The sequence below is a fragment of the Triticum dicoccoides genome, chromosome 5B (assembly GCF_002162155.2).
Source record: "Triticum dicoccoides isolate Atlit2015 ecotype Zavitan chromosome 5B, WEW_v2.0, whole genome shotgun sequence".
In the NCBI taxonomy this organism is placed as follows: domain Eukaryota; kingdom Viridiplantae; phylum Streptophyta; class Magnoliopsida; order Poales; family Poaceae; genus Triticum; species Triticum dicoccoides.
Window position 1 is genome coordinate 612,938,777 of NC_041389.1, and position 8,626 is coordinate 612,947,402.

Consider the following 8,626-nt stretch of genomic DNA (forward strand, 5'->3'; position numbering starts at 1 on the left):
CTGGCTCCAAATGGTCCCTCCGGAATTCGGGCGTTTTTTCGACCACCTCCAAATCACCTCAATTTTGGCACACATGATCTCTTGCACAAACAATGCTAGGTTTCCAAGGTTTTGTAGTTTTTTGAATTTTTTTGAATTTATAATGCCCTCTAGACTGACTGCTAAAAACATCGGTCTATGCCTCAAGGGGGCATTGTAAAATATTTTTTTCAAAAATTTCTTTCATAGACATGTTTGGCACATGTGGGTCACCATGTACAAGAAAATTGGGGTGATTTGGAGGAGGTGATTTGGGTGATTTGGAGGAGGTGGTGGGCAATGTCAGTTCGAAAACTCTAGAGATACTTCCTCAACCAATGATGCGACCCAAGGACCTTCATGCAAAAACCAGGCACCTGCATTCAAGAGTCGGGGACCTGCATGTGAATAGTGATTCATCAAGGCCTTGACAGCTGCTGGCACAGCCGCTGCCGCCCGATTTGCATACAGCAAAGATGAACATGCATGGAGGGTTCTCAAATATTTCCAAGCACACCCTTATGGGCCCCGCTTATTTAAAAAATACGTCAGTCATTAATGATCTTTAAATGAAGAATGTGCATGATGATTATGAATATGCATGACAACCATAGTAAGGGTGAAGAATCATATTCATCCTATAATGAGGACCAACGCTTGCTAAAATCACCTCGATGAAGGTATTTAAGCAGGTAAAGGAGGTGGTCGAGGGGCGAGGTGGGACTATTTGTAGTTACACGAGAACAACGCGCGAGATCGTACGCGACGTGGGTCGTCCGGAGCTGCAACCTCGGATGGGCCGGTGTTTGGGTCGACGTAGGAAAACGGCCTGCCATGCATGAGCCATGCAGACCGTGGGATCGGGCGGGAGATCCGTCTGGCGGCTGTGCGTGCGTGCAGAAATACATCACAAAAATTATTCTACTCGAAAATAACAAGTGCTCCATGCTAGCCCTTATTCATGTTCGAAATACATCATCATTCTTAAAGTTGGACATCAAATGATACACACAGAAAATGAAAACGAAAGATGTCGAACTAATACAGTAACATGGCAGTACAACCGCACTTCACTAAATTACTGTCACGATGAAATAGAATGTAAAGACCACGTCACACAAAGCTGAATGGCACATAACTTTCTCTGGCTCATCGTCAGTTCATGCTGTATGTAGACATCACAGTTCAGCCTCGAGATCCTACACAGAAGAATAGAATAAATCACATGGACATCAATTATGAGTAAAACACATGCAAAAAATAAATATGAACATATTTCGTACCTCTAGCAATTTAGCGCATTTACGTCGATTGTGACCAAGATTCTTGCAATAGCCACAGATATTCTATGATCTTGACTTCTTTGTCTTTGCCTGCAGCCTTTTCTTTGGTGCACCTCGGCCTGGCACATGCACGGGATCCAGAACCTTATCAACTTTCTCCGAGTGCGGCATCAACGGGCCAAACCTAATGCTCTTATGCTGAGCATTAGTTGACTCTTTGCTGTCAGCTTGTTCAAAACTTGATTGCTTGCCATGATGTTGTGCTTGCAAAAGCATCTTTAGACGGTGATAGTCCTCATCAGAGTGGCATGCCTTGAAACTTGCGGCGTGACTACAATTCCGCAACTCGCGGTACCTCTGCAGGCTTACCGAATAGTCATACATCTGGTTTTTTCTGGTAGGTGTGTATGCACATTTTGCATTCATAGTCCACCTAGTGGGAACGCAACAACTGGCCAGAATTGTTTGTTTTAAAATCCCCAATATGTAAAAAATGTGGGAACATGGTGTGCCTGTGCATTTCAGCTTACGGCGAGAACAACTCACCCTATGGAAAATACCTCCTTGCTCTTCAATGTGCACTCCAAACTGTTTATCCATTCTTTCATGCTTGGACACAACATAAGTGGAATCTTCTGATCCATCTAGTATCTCTCTGATCTGACATTTGCTGATAGCATCTATGCTCCATAAGACCATCTTAAAGACACTAGGTGTGAAAACTGTTGCGGCGTGTTTCTCAAGCGGCGAAGCATTTTCCTCTGTAAATGGAACGGACTGCAAGGCTTCGACGTCTTGGAGAGCTTCGTTAATCCGTCACGACACAAGGCAACACTCATAGTGCTCTAGCATTTCAAACAACGACATATTACCCTCAAGATGCATATGTAGCACAGAGTTCAAGCTCTCACTCCTCTGATTGCTGCTCAATCCTAGGAAACAACGCCCCTCAAGATATGGAGCACACCACAACTTTCTCATCTGATACATCTGATGCAGCCAAGACTCCTCACTGGTTACTTTATTCCGTTGTAAGAATTGTATCCATTCTATCTCATGCTCTTCGACGGAAGAAGTATCATAAATGAAAGATCTGAATTCCTCCTTTACGTCATCATCATGTAGATGGCGTACAATGTTCTGCTAAATGTGCCATATACATAGTCTATGGTTTGAGTCTGGCCAGACCACCCTGATTGCTCTCTGCATTACAAGGTCCCCATCTGTGATCACAGATATCGGATGCTTCTGTGCCATGCAATCAGAAAAGGTCCGCAACATCCACTCGTATGCCTGGCTTGTTTCATGAGAAATTATACCACAACCAAAAATGACAATGCTCCGGTGATGATTCAACCCGACAAACGGCACGAATGGAAGATTGTATTTGTTGGTTCTGTATGTGATATCAAAAACAATGACGTCTCCGAAAGCCTCGTAGTCAAGTCGCGATTGACTATCAGTCCAGAACAGTCCCTTCAGATGGCCATGCTCGTCTACCAAGTACTTGAAGAAAAAATCCACATCTCGCTCTCGCCTCGCCATCATGTTCATGATCACCGTATTAGCATCACCGGCGCTGATTGTCTCCTGCTTATTAGCATGGAAAAAATTATAAATGTCCCTCTTTATGCATCCAACCTTATCAAATCCACCGTATTGAAAGCACAAAATATCCATAATACGGTATTTGCGGATCCCACATTTTTCCATGTCCGCAATGTCCGCTTTCTGCTCATCGCTAATTCGTCTGTGCGAACGCGGCAGACAAGAAAGATCCCATGGGGCTAGAGGATGGCTGTGCTCATCGATGAAATCCTTGACAAACCACCGACCGGTTTCCTCCTGTCTTGTAATGACCAATTTAGCATTACACCCAACATGAGTTAAACTTCGTGGCCTCCTCTTTCTATCTTCCATCTTTCTTTTCATGTGCTTCTCTTCGCGAAACCCTTGACGACTACACACAATTTTCCTTAAAATTATGTATTTTTGGATCCATCCCACTCAACGTAGCTTTTCCTCACACTGAAACCTTTTTCAAGAGCATATTTGTTGTAGAATTCATAGCCTTCAGCCTCACTATTAAACATCTTGCTGACAACATTTAGATACTCGAACATACTCTCATCACTTGCATACACCATGTCTACCTGCATATGACATGTGAGGGAAACCAATCATCAACATCTTTTCTGTTTATCAATGTTGCAGGTGTAAAATAGCTCATACGCAAAGACAAGTGCATGGAAAATACTTTGCTCGTTTGACATGTGAGGGAAACCAATCATCAACGTCCAACAAGAAGTATCTCATCTTCCTTTAAACTATATTTCATGCACTATGCAAACCTAAAGTGATGATGACTTTAATAAACTAAATTAAGTCAACTATGGAACCAGTATCTCATCTTCCTTTAGTATATCTCATCTCAAACGTCAAGTATGTCACTTTTTTTCTGCGGTACCAAAGGAAGTAAGCAATGCCCTCAACATCTTAGTTAAACTAACATGATGCGATTAGCTCAAGAGAAACTATGCCACGATGAAGCTTTCCATTCGTTGTTCTAGTCCGTATAAATCTCGCATACTGCTAAATTACCCAGATCTTGTGGGGTTGAGGTTGTACTGCATGCATTGTGGAGGGGCGCAACGGCCAAGAGAACGAGTAGAATGCCAAGCCGGATTCATACCTTAATGATGATACGCGCGAAGAGATGGAATCGCCCGCCGCCGTCGCCGCCGATTCAGCCGGCGCAGATCCGGGCTTCTTCTTCGGTGACGGCGTGGGGGGCTGGGGATGGAGAAGGACGAGGACGATGAATTTATTCCTCTCACCAGGCAGGTCGGGGACGGAGAAGGTCAGGAGCGGCGAGCGGCGACGAACACATCGGAGGAGGATTCTGAACTGGATCGAGTAGACATGGATCTGGTCCTCGGGTGATCGGTTCAAGAAAAGATATTTCCCCCTGGACCATTATGCCCTTATCGCAATTAACATATTAAATTTAATCAATTAAAATTCCCCGCAAGATCGGACGGCTAATAAAAATCAGACGTGATCAGACATGTAAGTACTGCTAAGTACTCCGAGTACTAACCCAATCACCGTAAAAAAACTCATGTTTGTAAGATTATATTGATCAATTTCTTTTGTGCTATTGACATGTCATATTTATTGTAAATTTTTTAGTGTGCACCACCCTGTTTTAAAATTCTGGATCCGACACCGGGCGGAAGGGCGCTGCAGGAGGCGGAGAATGAGGAGGCGGCCGGGGATCGCCGGCTTGCAGAACGCGGCGCCAACTCGCGTATGTGCAATTTTTTCTAGTGGTTAGCCTACATGGCGTGTGGTTTTTCATCCTTTGGATCCGAGATGCAAGAGAGCAGTTTTTTGTAGGACGAGCTACATGGTACCTACTATCACAGCCATTCAATCTGGACTGTGGTGCAGGTAGATGTGTGCGTAGATTAAAAATTAAGAGACATGGCAGGCACCCAGCGCTTAATACTCTGGCAAGGGCTGAGGCCCCTGATAGCGACCCAAGCTAGAGTTTCTGTCACTATGGAGCACTGCGGTAGCTACAGTTCTACACAATTAAAAAAAAAACTCACTCTCCGATGGATGACCTGCTCTCTTGCTGGCTAGAGGCGGTGGGTACGTGAGCTTTTTCTCTCATCTCTCTGCCGGCCCCTCTCTCTCCTCCAAAACTTTCGTTACTGCTCTCTCTCTCATGAAAAAAAGTTTATTCTTTCACTCACTTCTCTTTTTTCTCTCTCGGAGCCTCTACAACCAAATTAATATGTTCTCTCTCATACTGCCACTTGTCCACTCTCTCGGACACATGGGATTAGAAAGAAAATGGTCTGCAGGCATGCAAGACCTGCCAGGAATCTCCCTACTGTTGGGGGCTGTGCGGGTGGCCCCCGAGACAGAACATGCATGGAGACCAGTGAGTGACACGATGGGGACAGCTCTGGTGGCACGCAATCCCTACGAAGGAATCTTGCTACTGTTCACTCGACTTTTCAGACTAATCACTCTGTGCTACAGGGGTACTATTGCTAATTCTAGCACTAGCACACATCTCTATATGGTGGTCAACGGTACAGATAAGGGGCACCGTATAGAACCAGCTACAAAGAAACTTTGTGGCGATGCAATTGTTCTTGCAACTTCCAGGACAAATTCCGTCTGGTCGGGGAGAATGTGGCCAAGGTCAGGACGGACGTCATGCAGGAGCAGCTCGCGACCTTCAGGTCGCAGCTCGAAGAATTCGCTCGCAAGCATAAGGTAATTCATTGCTTGCGCTAGCTGAGGGGAATTCAAGTGAAGGGGACAAATTGCTTACGGCAGTTCCACTGAATTGACATGATACTAACTATTTTTCTGATCTACCTATCGATCTTGCTATCTTCCACATTTGTTTGTACCTGCTATCTGCTATCTGCTGGATTCTAACAATCACAAATGGAGTGACTATTTTTGGCAAAACTGGAAACAGTCTACTTATTGCTTCTGTATGAATTAAAGTTGTGAATCAAACTTCGAAAGGGGAGCCTAACTAGCTTTTAAGTGCATGACCTGCATGTACCCAAAACTGAGCAAACATAATGTGCTGTTGCGATTTTTTATGTGTGTGCGGAATTACTCATATACTGATATACACCCTGGTCTGACTAATATGCTACTATTGGGAAAGGTGTCAAGAGGAGGGAAAATCAGCCATTTTGATATTTTCCATCATCACGCACCTTCTCAAATTAGCATCCAGCGGATTGTACATATAGAAAGCTATATGTTACCGTTATGGTTTATGGCAAAAAAAATTATGCAATGTCAGCGACTTCATTTGTTGATTTCTACTATTTTAGTGACAAGTATTACCCTGGGGTTTGGCCGATTGATGAGTAATGAGTTAATCACATCCTTATCAAACCAAGTAAAAACTGATATTCTGCTAAAACGCCTGTCTGGATCCAGAGTACACGAAGTAGAACTTTATTTCATATCATCTAGTATCAGCTAGGTGTCAATCGATAGCTATTTTTTGTGATAGCTGATAGTTCTAGATTTCACTCTTCTCATGGCGTAATTCCTATGTGGTGTTACTATACTTTTATCCCCGTGTACTGCAAGAGATGATAATAAATTTCTAATAGCAAAGCATATTTCAGTTACCTCTGCTAATGGTATGTACATGATTGTGCTAGTGCAGAGTGACATCCATAAAAATCCGGTATTTAGACAGCAGTTTCATGAAATGTGTGCAAAAGTTGGAGTAGATCCATTGGCATCGAATAAAGGAGTTTGGGCAGAGCTCCTAGGAATTGGTGACTTCTACTATGAATTGGGTTGGTATACTTTAGCTTCCTTTGATATCCTTTGTATCTTGTAAGTTTCTCTTATACCTTTTTATGCTCAGCTTAACATCCATCTCTATTATGGCAGGCGTTCAGATCGTTGACATATGCATAGCAACAAGGTCGCATAATGGTGGTCTTATTGACTTGTTAGAACTCCGCAAACTTCTCTGCTAGAAAAGAAAAACTGATCTTGGTTCATTATCGTCAGATGACTGTTTACGCGCTATAAGTAAGCTGAAGGTCAGTCTTATAAGCTTATTATCAAATAATATGTTTCGGGAAATTGATGCTTCACATCATTTTAGAATCTGCACTATATTGCATGCAGGTCCTTGGTAGTGGTTTTGAAGTAATTTCTGTTGGGAAGAAAAAGCTTGTGCGATCGGTTCCTACTAAGTTAAATAAAGATCATAATGGGATACTTGAAGTAGCTCAGGTTTGTGTTTTTTGACACAATGTTACAATACAAGCATATCAATTGGCATATGTTGAAGTTAAAATCCCCATACAGTAGATTGGAAAAGTCTTTTGCCAAGCTTATTTCAATTAGGTACTAGACAAGCAAGACATAGGTTGATAGAACCTATCAAACCGAGAACATGCATAAACTGGTGTAACCTGTACCATAATACCACATTATAGTTGTAACCTTATTCACATGCAGGCTAAAGGCTATGTCACCATAGAACAAGTTGAGAAGGAGTTCTTATGGTCAACTGGGGCGCGCCGTCAACTGGACATGCAATCGATGCGTTTGAAACTTTGCTAAAGGTAAACACCGCCTCTGGATTTACTCTTTATGATACATGGTTCATTCCCGCACCAAAAGGAAAGAAAACCAACTTTGTTTTTTAGACTGCAAGTTATGTTGAAACTCTGATATATTCACTCTGGACCCTACACTGCGATTTTCTAGAGCCATGTGCATGCCCATGGGCACTTTCAATGCCCAGGATAAAATTAGCTGTAAAATTCTTTGCCACGTGTATAACATGGGTGACTTCTAACCCATGAAACTCTGTTGCGCTACCAGGAGGGACTTGCTATGATCGAGGACGGACACAGGGACGCCAAGCGTAGATACTGGTTCCCGTGCGTCACCCTCAGCTCCGATGCCTCTGGTTGCGAAGCAAAGACATGATGTACCCGTGCTGTTGTATTTTTACCCTTGGGTTGACGAGAGCTGGAACCACCTGTGCCGCTGGAGCAGTTATATTTTTGGGTCACTAGTACACCCTGTGTAAGAAGCAAGGAAAAACATGACGTAGTACCTGCAATAGTAAAATCGAGTGCGATTCTTGCTTCGGACCTCTGTTGTGTTCTTCAGTAAAAGTTATCGATGCTGCTATGGGACTGGCGAGTTGAAGAGTTAGGATTAGGGTTTTTGCGTGGGAGGCTAACATCCAGCCTCACGTCTCAATATATAGATGATCAGAATACAATTACATACGTATACAAATACGTGTACATGTATAATATGCTATACCCTATTTTACATGCCTCCTCAATCTGAACTACATACAAGATTCAGATTGGTTCTAAAACGGTCTAGCATCTATCGAGTAGCAGGTTTAGTAAATACATCCGCTAACTGATCATCAGTTGAGATAAACCTGACTTCCAGTTTACCAGCATCTACTCATTCCCTCACAAAATGGAAATCAATCTCAAAGTGTTTGGTACGAGCATGAAACACTGGATTCGCCGTCAGGTAAGTTTCCTCTAAGTTATCACACCACAATATGGGTGTGCGCTGCCGTGTGACTCCAAGTTCTGTGAGAACTGCATCTATCCAAATGGCTTCAACCGCGCCATTTGCTAATGCCTTATACTCTGCCTCGGTGCTAGACCTCGAGATTATAGGTTGCTTCTTGGAACTCCAAGATATAAGACTGAGTCCAACAAAAACATCAAAGCCACTAGTAGAACGCCTGTCATCAACACAACCTGCCCAGTCTG

General features: G+C 43.2%; 1 pseudogene; it reads left to right on the forward strand.

The window, feature by feature from the left end:
* Positions 1–4,560: 4,560 nt before the first annotated feature.
* LOC119306328 lies at positions 4,561–7,808 on the forward strand (annotated as a pseudogene).
* Positions 7,809–8,626: the final 818 nt, after the last annotated feature.